This window comes from Macrotis lagotis, chromosome X (genome assembly GCF_037893015.1).
Source record: "Macrotis lagotis isolate mMagLag1 chromosome X, bilby.v1.9.chrom.fasta, whole genome shotgun sequence".
Classification (NCBI taxonomy): domain Eukaryota; kingdom Metazoa; phylum Chordata; class Mammalia; order Peramelemorphia; family Peramelidae; genus Macrotis; species Macrotis lagotis.
Window position 1 is genome coordinate 382,738,719 of NC_133666.1, and position 8,271 is coordinate 382,746,989.

Here is an 8,271-nt window from a genome sequence, read left to right on the forward strand (position 1 = left end):
ATTTTTGATACTAGTAAGTTGGTTTTCTTCTTTCCTTTTTTTGATCAAATTAACCAATGGTTTATCTATCTAATTGGGTTTTTTCATAAAAACCGATTTCTGGCTTTATTTATTAATTCAATAATTTTCTTACTTTCAGTTTTATTAATCTCTCCTCTGATTTTTAGGATTTTTGTTAGGGACTGCTGTGTGTGAAAGCACTGTAAACTATCATCACCTGGTGTCCTTGAGTACCAGAACCTTATTTTACTAAGTGCCACAGGAGTTTAGAGACTGGATTAGAGACTGGGAAGGATATTTAAGCACTTGTATTCTGGTAAATAAATGGAGACCTTGGTGTACAAATGGAGAACTTGTCTTCCTTGTCTCCTGCCCCTTCAACACTCACCTGGGGAAAGATAAGGGAGTCCAGAAATGGACTCAACATATGATGTCCAGAAAAGGGACTCAACAGATTTCCAATTTGGCATTTTTTGAGGACTTTTAATTTGTTCTTTTTCTACTTTTTTTTAGTTGCATTCCCAATTCATTGATCTGCCTTTTCTCTATGTTAATGATATAAGCAATTACAGAGATAAATTTTCCCCTTTTGCTTTTACTGTATCCCATCAATTTTGATATATTGTCTCTTTGTTGTCATTTTCTTTACTGAAATTATGAATTTTCTATGATTTATTTTTTTTTACTCTAGTGCCAACCTTGAATTTCAGCATCATGCAGCAATCAGGAAATAAAATTTAAAGAACCTCCCACTTATTTCGAGGTGCCATAAAATTCCATTAATCAGAAAGCACTAAAGTAGAATCTGTGTTAATTGAACATGGTCCAGATAAAAGTTTGCTGTTGTGAAGCTTTCTGGAAAGATAAATTCATAATCTAAATAACACTTTAAAAGGGAATGTTTTAAAATACTTAAAAGAACAAACTGTTTGGAAGTACCCTTTAGTACTTTAGAAAGATCATTTACATATAAACAATGACAATGCTGATTACAGTCATTATTATCTATTCATTTTCAAAAGTCCTGGAGGATCTGGATTTACAGTTGGTCTATTTCCAAATACTGTATGTATTTGAAAGTTACAAAACTTTATTTAAAAATAATAATGTGCAATTTATTTATCCTTAAATTATATCCTTAAAATCAATTATGGTATCCTCGAAAAGAAAAAAATTCTATACAACTGAGATCTGCAGTTACATGTATAATCTTTTCAACTCTGTTGGGTATATGTTGTTCAGCTGAGTTTTCTTGGCAAAGATATTGGAATGGTGTGCCATTTCTTTCTCCAGTGGATTAGAAAAACAGAGATTAAGTGATTTGCCTAGATTCACACAGTTAGAGACTGAATTTGAACTCAGGTCTTTCTGACTGTAGCCTCAGTGCTATATCCACTGAGTCATCTAGCTGGGTACATGAAACTGCTTATTATTTATTGTTATGCTGTTCTTGCTGTTCATGAATATGAAAATAAAAAGAAAACAATTTTAAAGATAATTATAATTTAAGTCTCAAATGAGCTTGTCTCTCACATAAGTATACATTAATAAAGCTGAACTTATTATTCTTTTTTTTAGGTCTTTTTGCAAGGCAAATGGGGTTAAGTGGCTTGCCCAAGGCCACACAGCTAGGTAATTATTAAATGTCTGAGACCAGATTTGAACCCAGGTACTCCTGACTCCAGGGCCAGTGCTTTATCCACTATGCCACCTAGACGCCCCCTGAATTTATTATTCTTTAAGAATATATAGGAATTGGGGCAGCTAGGTAGCATAGCTGATAGAGCACTGGTTCTGAGTTTAAATCTGACCTCAGACACTTAATAATTACCTGTGTGACCTTGAACAAGTCGCTTAACCCTACTACCTTGCAAAAAAAAATCAATGCAAAAAAATGCATATATAGGTATTTAATTGCCTTTAAACAGAGATATTAAGATATTTAATGCATTTGGATGATGGGAGAGAATTGAAAGAGGCAAGGAAATGGGACTGAGAAATTGTATGTTCTGTTCTTGGATGATAAATTTTATATATTTAGACAAGTTTTATAACCACTTTTCTGCCTCATTTCACTGTACCAGTAAAATGGGTTTTAGAGAACCAGAGAAATTATGAGATCCAGTTCATGTATTTCAAGGTTTTTAAGTCACTCAGGTAAAAGCTTGAGCTGTTGTTTAGACTGCTTTTAAATCATATTTTTACATACAGTCTTACTAACTAAACCCCATACTTCAGGAAAGTTTGTATATAAAATAGTGTAGGTAGAATTATTTACGTAACAAGATTTGGGTTTTTTTTCAGGTTTTGCATGGTCAAACTGAAAATTGCTCATTGTTGTTTAATGCATATAAGCAGGAAAATAAGACCTTTAATTGTGGTGGAGTTTTAAAATGGTGTATACAGTACAAACATCACCAAGAATGAGGTCTTGATGGATAATTCCTGAATAGTGATGTCATTCATGATAAAAATTGCAACCACAAACATTCCAGCAGCATTAGGATTTAAGTTATTTAACAATAGAGCTCCCAAGAGAAATTGGGGGGGGGGGGGGTTAGAGGAAAGTTTTCCAGGGCATAAAACATGGCCATTTGCCTCATAGGTATGAAGCAAATATTTTTCTTTATAAAGTACAGTGTGAGACTAAGGTATTTTTGCTTCCTCTTGGCTTCACAGGAAGAGAATCTAGGGGTCCAATACAGTGAATAATCTGTGCCAGCATTTTTCTCACAGGATGCCAATATTTAGTCTTGCAAATATTTGAAAAGAATGCAGAATATATGTAGTTTATTCAGATTTTTCTGTATTCTTTGTGATTTGTTGAAATGTTATATATCCTGAACCTGTGACTTTGTATTGTTTTTAAAAACAAAAGGCAGAGGATGACTGAATCATAGTTAAATGAGATAACCTTCCATAAATCTCTAAAGATTATTAAGAAATTATTGGAGAATTACTAAAAATGTAGTGAGAGACAGTAATAGCTGAGGAAGGATGGAAATGATACATAGGATTAAAGGATTTAAAACCCAAAGGGAACCTACAGATCTAATTCCACATTCGCATTTCATAATTGAGGAAACTGAGTTCCATAGAGAAGTCAGCTGGGACTTAAAGTCTCATGGATAGTAACAGAAATAATGCAGTTTGAACTCAGGTCTTCTGACTCCAAATCCAGGGTTCACAACACTATTTTTTTTTAGGTTTTTTGCAAGGCAAATGGGGTTAAGTTGGCTTGCCCAAGGCCTCACAGCTAGGTAATTATTAAGTGTTTGAGGCTGGATTTGAACTCAGGCACTTCTGACTCCAGAGCGGGTACTCTATCCACTGGGCCACCTAGCTGCCCCTACACTATTATTTTCTTTAGATATCTCAGGTTCCCATTAATCCAGATTCACCTATTGTACTTTGCAGTTTAAGATGATTCAGGAAACCATGGAATTATAGAGAAAAAGGGGACCTTAGAGAGACTGTCTGATTTTGTCGTTTTGTAGGCGAGGAAACTGGACATCAGAAAATCTAAGTCTTGCCAAGGTCAACATAGCTAGTTAGCTCCAGAACAGTGATTAAGAGCTAAGGGCTTAGGACTCCTTTCCAGTGGATTTTTTTTCTATTTTATAATATTTCATATTATTTGAGCTGAGCTAAAATTTATATTAGGAGAAAAATGTTTGATAATAAATTATAGTTTCCTCCCTCAAAGGCAACATTCTGTCTACTATGTACTATATACCTTATATGAATTGATTGATGTATAAATTGACTCCCCCATTAGAATGTAAAGCTCTTGGAGGGCTTATCTTTGCTTTTTCTGTTTCCTCAGACCTTAAAACAGTCTGAATGTTTTCAGTCATGTCTGATTCTTCATCACCCCATCTAGGTTTTCTTGGCAGAGTATTGGAGTGGTTTGCCATTTCCTTCACCAGTTAGCAAACTGAGGCAGAGTTAGGTGACTTGCCCAGGATCACAAAGTTAGTAAATGTCTGAGGTCATCTTCCTGATTCCAGGTCTGAAACTCTGTCCATCACACCACCTGTATAGTAGGTTTTGTTGTTAATTGATTAAACTAAGTAAAAAATCAATAAATATTTGTTGCGACATCCAGGTGGCATTGTGGACCTGGATCCAGGAAGACCAGATTTCAAATATGGATTCAAAAACTTATTAGCTGTATAATCTGGGCATCTGTAAAATGGAAATAATAACACCTATCTCTCCTGGTTGTTGTGAAGATAAAATGAGGTAAGATTTGTAAAGCACTTTTCAATTCTTAAAACTCTGTATAAAAAAAAAAACTAGCTGTTTGTTGGGCACCTACTATATTAGGCATTCAGACAAACACTGAACTGAGAGTTAAAAAGAATTTGCTTTTGAAGTATTTTCACTAACTCCCTAATTAGTTTCAGGGACTGGAGTTTTCTTGAGGTAGATATTTCACCTACTAAAGCAGATTGCTACCTTCCATACCTTAAAAAATAGTCTTTCAGGAGTTTCTGGGGTCAGAAAATGTAATCACTGCCTGGTCAAACTTTAGGCATCTCCCAATATGGGCTGTTCCCAACTTGGCTAGGTCATGCCACTGAATATAGACAAACAGGCCTTGCAAGACCTGATTTATAGCTTCCCTGGATTAAGACTCAGCTCAAAATCCACAGTTTAACAAGAGGCTAGTGTCTCCCTCTCTGAGATTACCTTCCCTCTACTCTGTATGGGCAGCTAAATAGTTTAATTTTTCTAATTAACAAAAATATTTTTTCTTTCCCTTCAACTCCCTCTTTCCCATTTAAAAAAAAGAAAATAAAAAAGCATTGCCTATTCTCTCTCTCTCTCTCAGTATATATATGTTCATATATATATATATTATATGTATGTATATTGTGTGTATGTATGTTTGTATGTATCTCATTTGAGCATATATTATCTCATTTGAACATCACAACAACTCTGGGAGGTAAATATTATAAAATGGGAATAATTGTTGAGGAAACTGAGGCAGAAAGAAGTTAAATGACTTGTTAAATATCTAAGGTCAAATTTGAACACAGATCTTCCTAATCACAATTCTAGCAGTTGAGCCTCCTACCTACCTGACTTCTTCTAGGCAGTTTAAGATTGGAGATTTTAAGTCTTTTGTCATGTTGCTGTTGTTTTTTCCTGATTCTTGCCGCTTTCTTTCAGTTTACATGGCTTCCCAAGTTTCTCCAAAACCTTGTTTTTCAGCATTTCTTATAGCATTTAGTATTTATAGAATTTATAGCATATAGTATTTCATTTTATTCATAAACCATAATTTGTTCACTTATTCTTTAATTGATGGTCATTACCCTGGTTTCCAATTCTTTGCCATCACAAAAATTTGCTGTAAATAATTTTTTCCTCTTTATTGACTCTCTTTGGAGTAGAGACTGAACAGTGCTATCATTGAATCTGGGCATCCACAATTTAGTAACATTTGGACATAGTACCAAATTTTATTCTACAGAATGATTAGACCCCTTCACATTTCCTGAAATAGAATATTCATTGTACCCATTTTCCTGCAGCCCCTCCAAAATTTGTCATTTAACTTTTTGGATCACCTTTACCAAGCTGATGTGGATAAAGTAGAACCCCTGAATGCTTTAATGTGCATTTGTCTAAATATTAATCACTAGGAGATTTTTTTTTTCATAAAGTTATTGAGAGCTTGGATTTCTTCCTCTGAAAATTGTCCATTCATATTCTTTGAATATTTATCAATTGGGAAATGACTCTTAGTCTTATAAATTTGAAACAGTTCCCTTCATAAATAGAATGAGATCTTTGTCTTAGAAATGTGCTGCAAAATTATTTTCTTAGTTAACTATTTCTGAACACTAGTTTAATTTAATTTAGGCCAAACCTAATTAATTTTGTTACCAAAATGGGCTATTTTTATCTTTTCCAATTCCCTCTTGGTTTTTGTGTTGAAGTTTTTTTTTAATCATGGACTCTTCCCCTGTCCATAACTCTGAGAGGATTATCTTCCTAGCTCCTCTATTTTGCTTATGTTGTCATCCTTTATATTGAAGCCATGTAATCACTTGGATTTTGTCTTGGCTTGTGGTGAGATGCTGTTCTAGACCTAGTTTCTAACTAGCCTACTTTTCAGTTTTTCCAGAAGTTTTGTCAAATAGTAAGACAGTAACCCAATAAGTAGGGTCTTTGTGTATTTATCAAATACTAAGCAACTAAGTTTATTTGCTTCTGTAGTTTATAAACCAAGCATATGTCAGTTCAAGTTATTTGAATAACTTGATTAAGTTATTTCTTAATTAATATCAATTTTTTTGGTTAGAGATTTGGCATTGCAAAGCTATCATCCTCACTTTTCCCTTCATATTTCCCTTGAGAGTCTTCACCTTTTATTCCTTCAGATGAATTTCATTATATTTCTTCAAGTTATTAAAAGTTATCTTTAGTATTTTGATACTTATGACATTAAATAAGAAAAAATCATTTAGGTAGTATTATCATTTTCTTATTTTGGATGAACAATTTATATTTCTTTAATTATGTAGGTCTGTCTTTATTTGTGTAATAAGTCACTCTAGAGGGTACTATTCTATAGTTATTTTAAATTGATTTTTTTCATTCTATCTCTTCATATTAGATTTCGTTAGCAATATGCAGAAAAACCAATAATTTATATGGATTTCTTTTGTATCCTGCAACTTTGTCAAAATTGTTAAATTGTTTCAATTAATTTTAGTTGACTTTCTAGAGTTTTCTAAGCAAACACAATGGTATCATCTGCCAAAACAAATACTTTTTCAGGGCAGCTAGGTGGTGCAGTGGATAAAACACTGGCCCTGGAGTCAGGAGTACCTGGGTTCAAATCTGGTCTCAGACACTTAATAATTACCTATCTTTGTGGCCTTGGGCAAGCCACTTAACCCCATTTGCCTCGCAAAAAAAAAAAAACTAACCCCCCCCCAAATACTTTTTCTTTCTTTTTGTTTATGCTTATTTCCTCAGTCTCTTTTTGTTTTATTTCTATTGCTATCCTTGCCGAAATTATGTCAAATAATAGTAAAAAAAGGACATCTTTATTTTACCCATATCTTATTGGAAAAACCTATAATTTATCCCCATTATAAATAATACTTGCTCTCTGTTTTAGATAGATACTACTAAACATATTAAAGAGATTCATTTATTCCTAGTTTTTTGTTTTTATGGAAAGTAGTTGCATATCATCTGTGATAATAATAATAATAATAATAATAATAATATTTTGTTGCTTTTTTAAATCAATATGGTCAATTATGTTGATAATTTTCCCAACATTGAACCAATGACATATTTCTGGTATAAATCTAAACTGGTTATATTTTGTGAGATATTATAATAATCTCCTTACTAATATTTTGTTATAAATTTTCACATTTGTGTTTTGAAGAGTATATTATTCTATAATTTTCTTTCTCCATTTTAATCTTCTATGGTTTAAGGTAGAAACAGCATAGTTAGATCATGGAAAGAATTTGGGAGACTCCCTTTCTTTTTGCAATCATTTATATGATGTTGGCATTAATGTTTTTTAATGTTAGATAGAAATTACTTATAAATATATCTATTCTTATGATTTTTCTTTGGAAATTATTTATGGCTTGTTAAATCTTTTTTAAGAATGGGTTATTTAAATATTATTCAGTTAATCTGAGCATTTTGCATTTTGATAAATATTTATCCATCAATTTTATATTGTCAGTCTATTTGTCAAAATAATTTTTGATAATTTCATTTATTTGTTCTTAGTTTGTAATGAATTATACTCTTTGATTTTTATAGTAGTGATTGGCTCTCTCCTTTATTTTTAAATCAAATTGATGTTTGTCTATGTTAACCCCACCACCACCACCACCACCAAAGTTTGGCTCCTAGATCTACTTATTAATTCCATGTCTTTTTTCCTTTCTATTTTGTTCTTTTATTTTCAGAATTTTTATTTCAGCGTTTAATTATGATTTTTAATTTGTTGGTTTTCTAACTTGAATTTTTTTAGTTGCTTGTCCAATTTGTTTACCCATTCCTTTTTACTTTTGTTGATGAAAGTGTTTAGAAATATAGAATTTCTCCCAAGTTCTCTTTTGGTTACATCTGCAAAACTTTGGTATATTATTCCATTGTTATCATTATCTTTAATTATATACTAAATTCATAATTTTTGACTCACCCACCCATTCTTTAGTTTTGACTTATTTACTCTTCAATTAATTTTTAATTATTTATTAAAAGAATATTGAA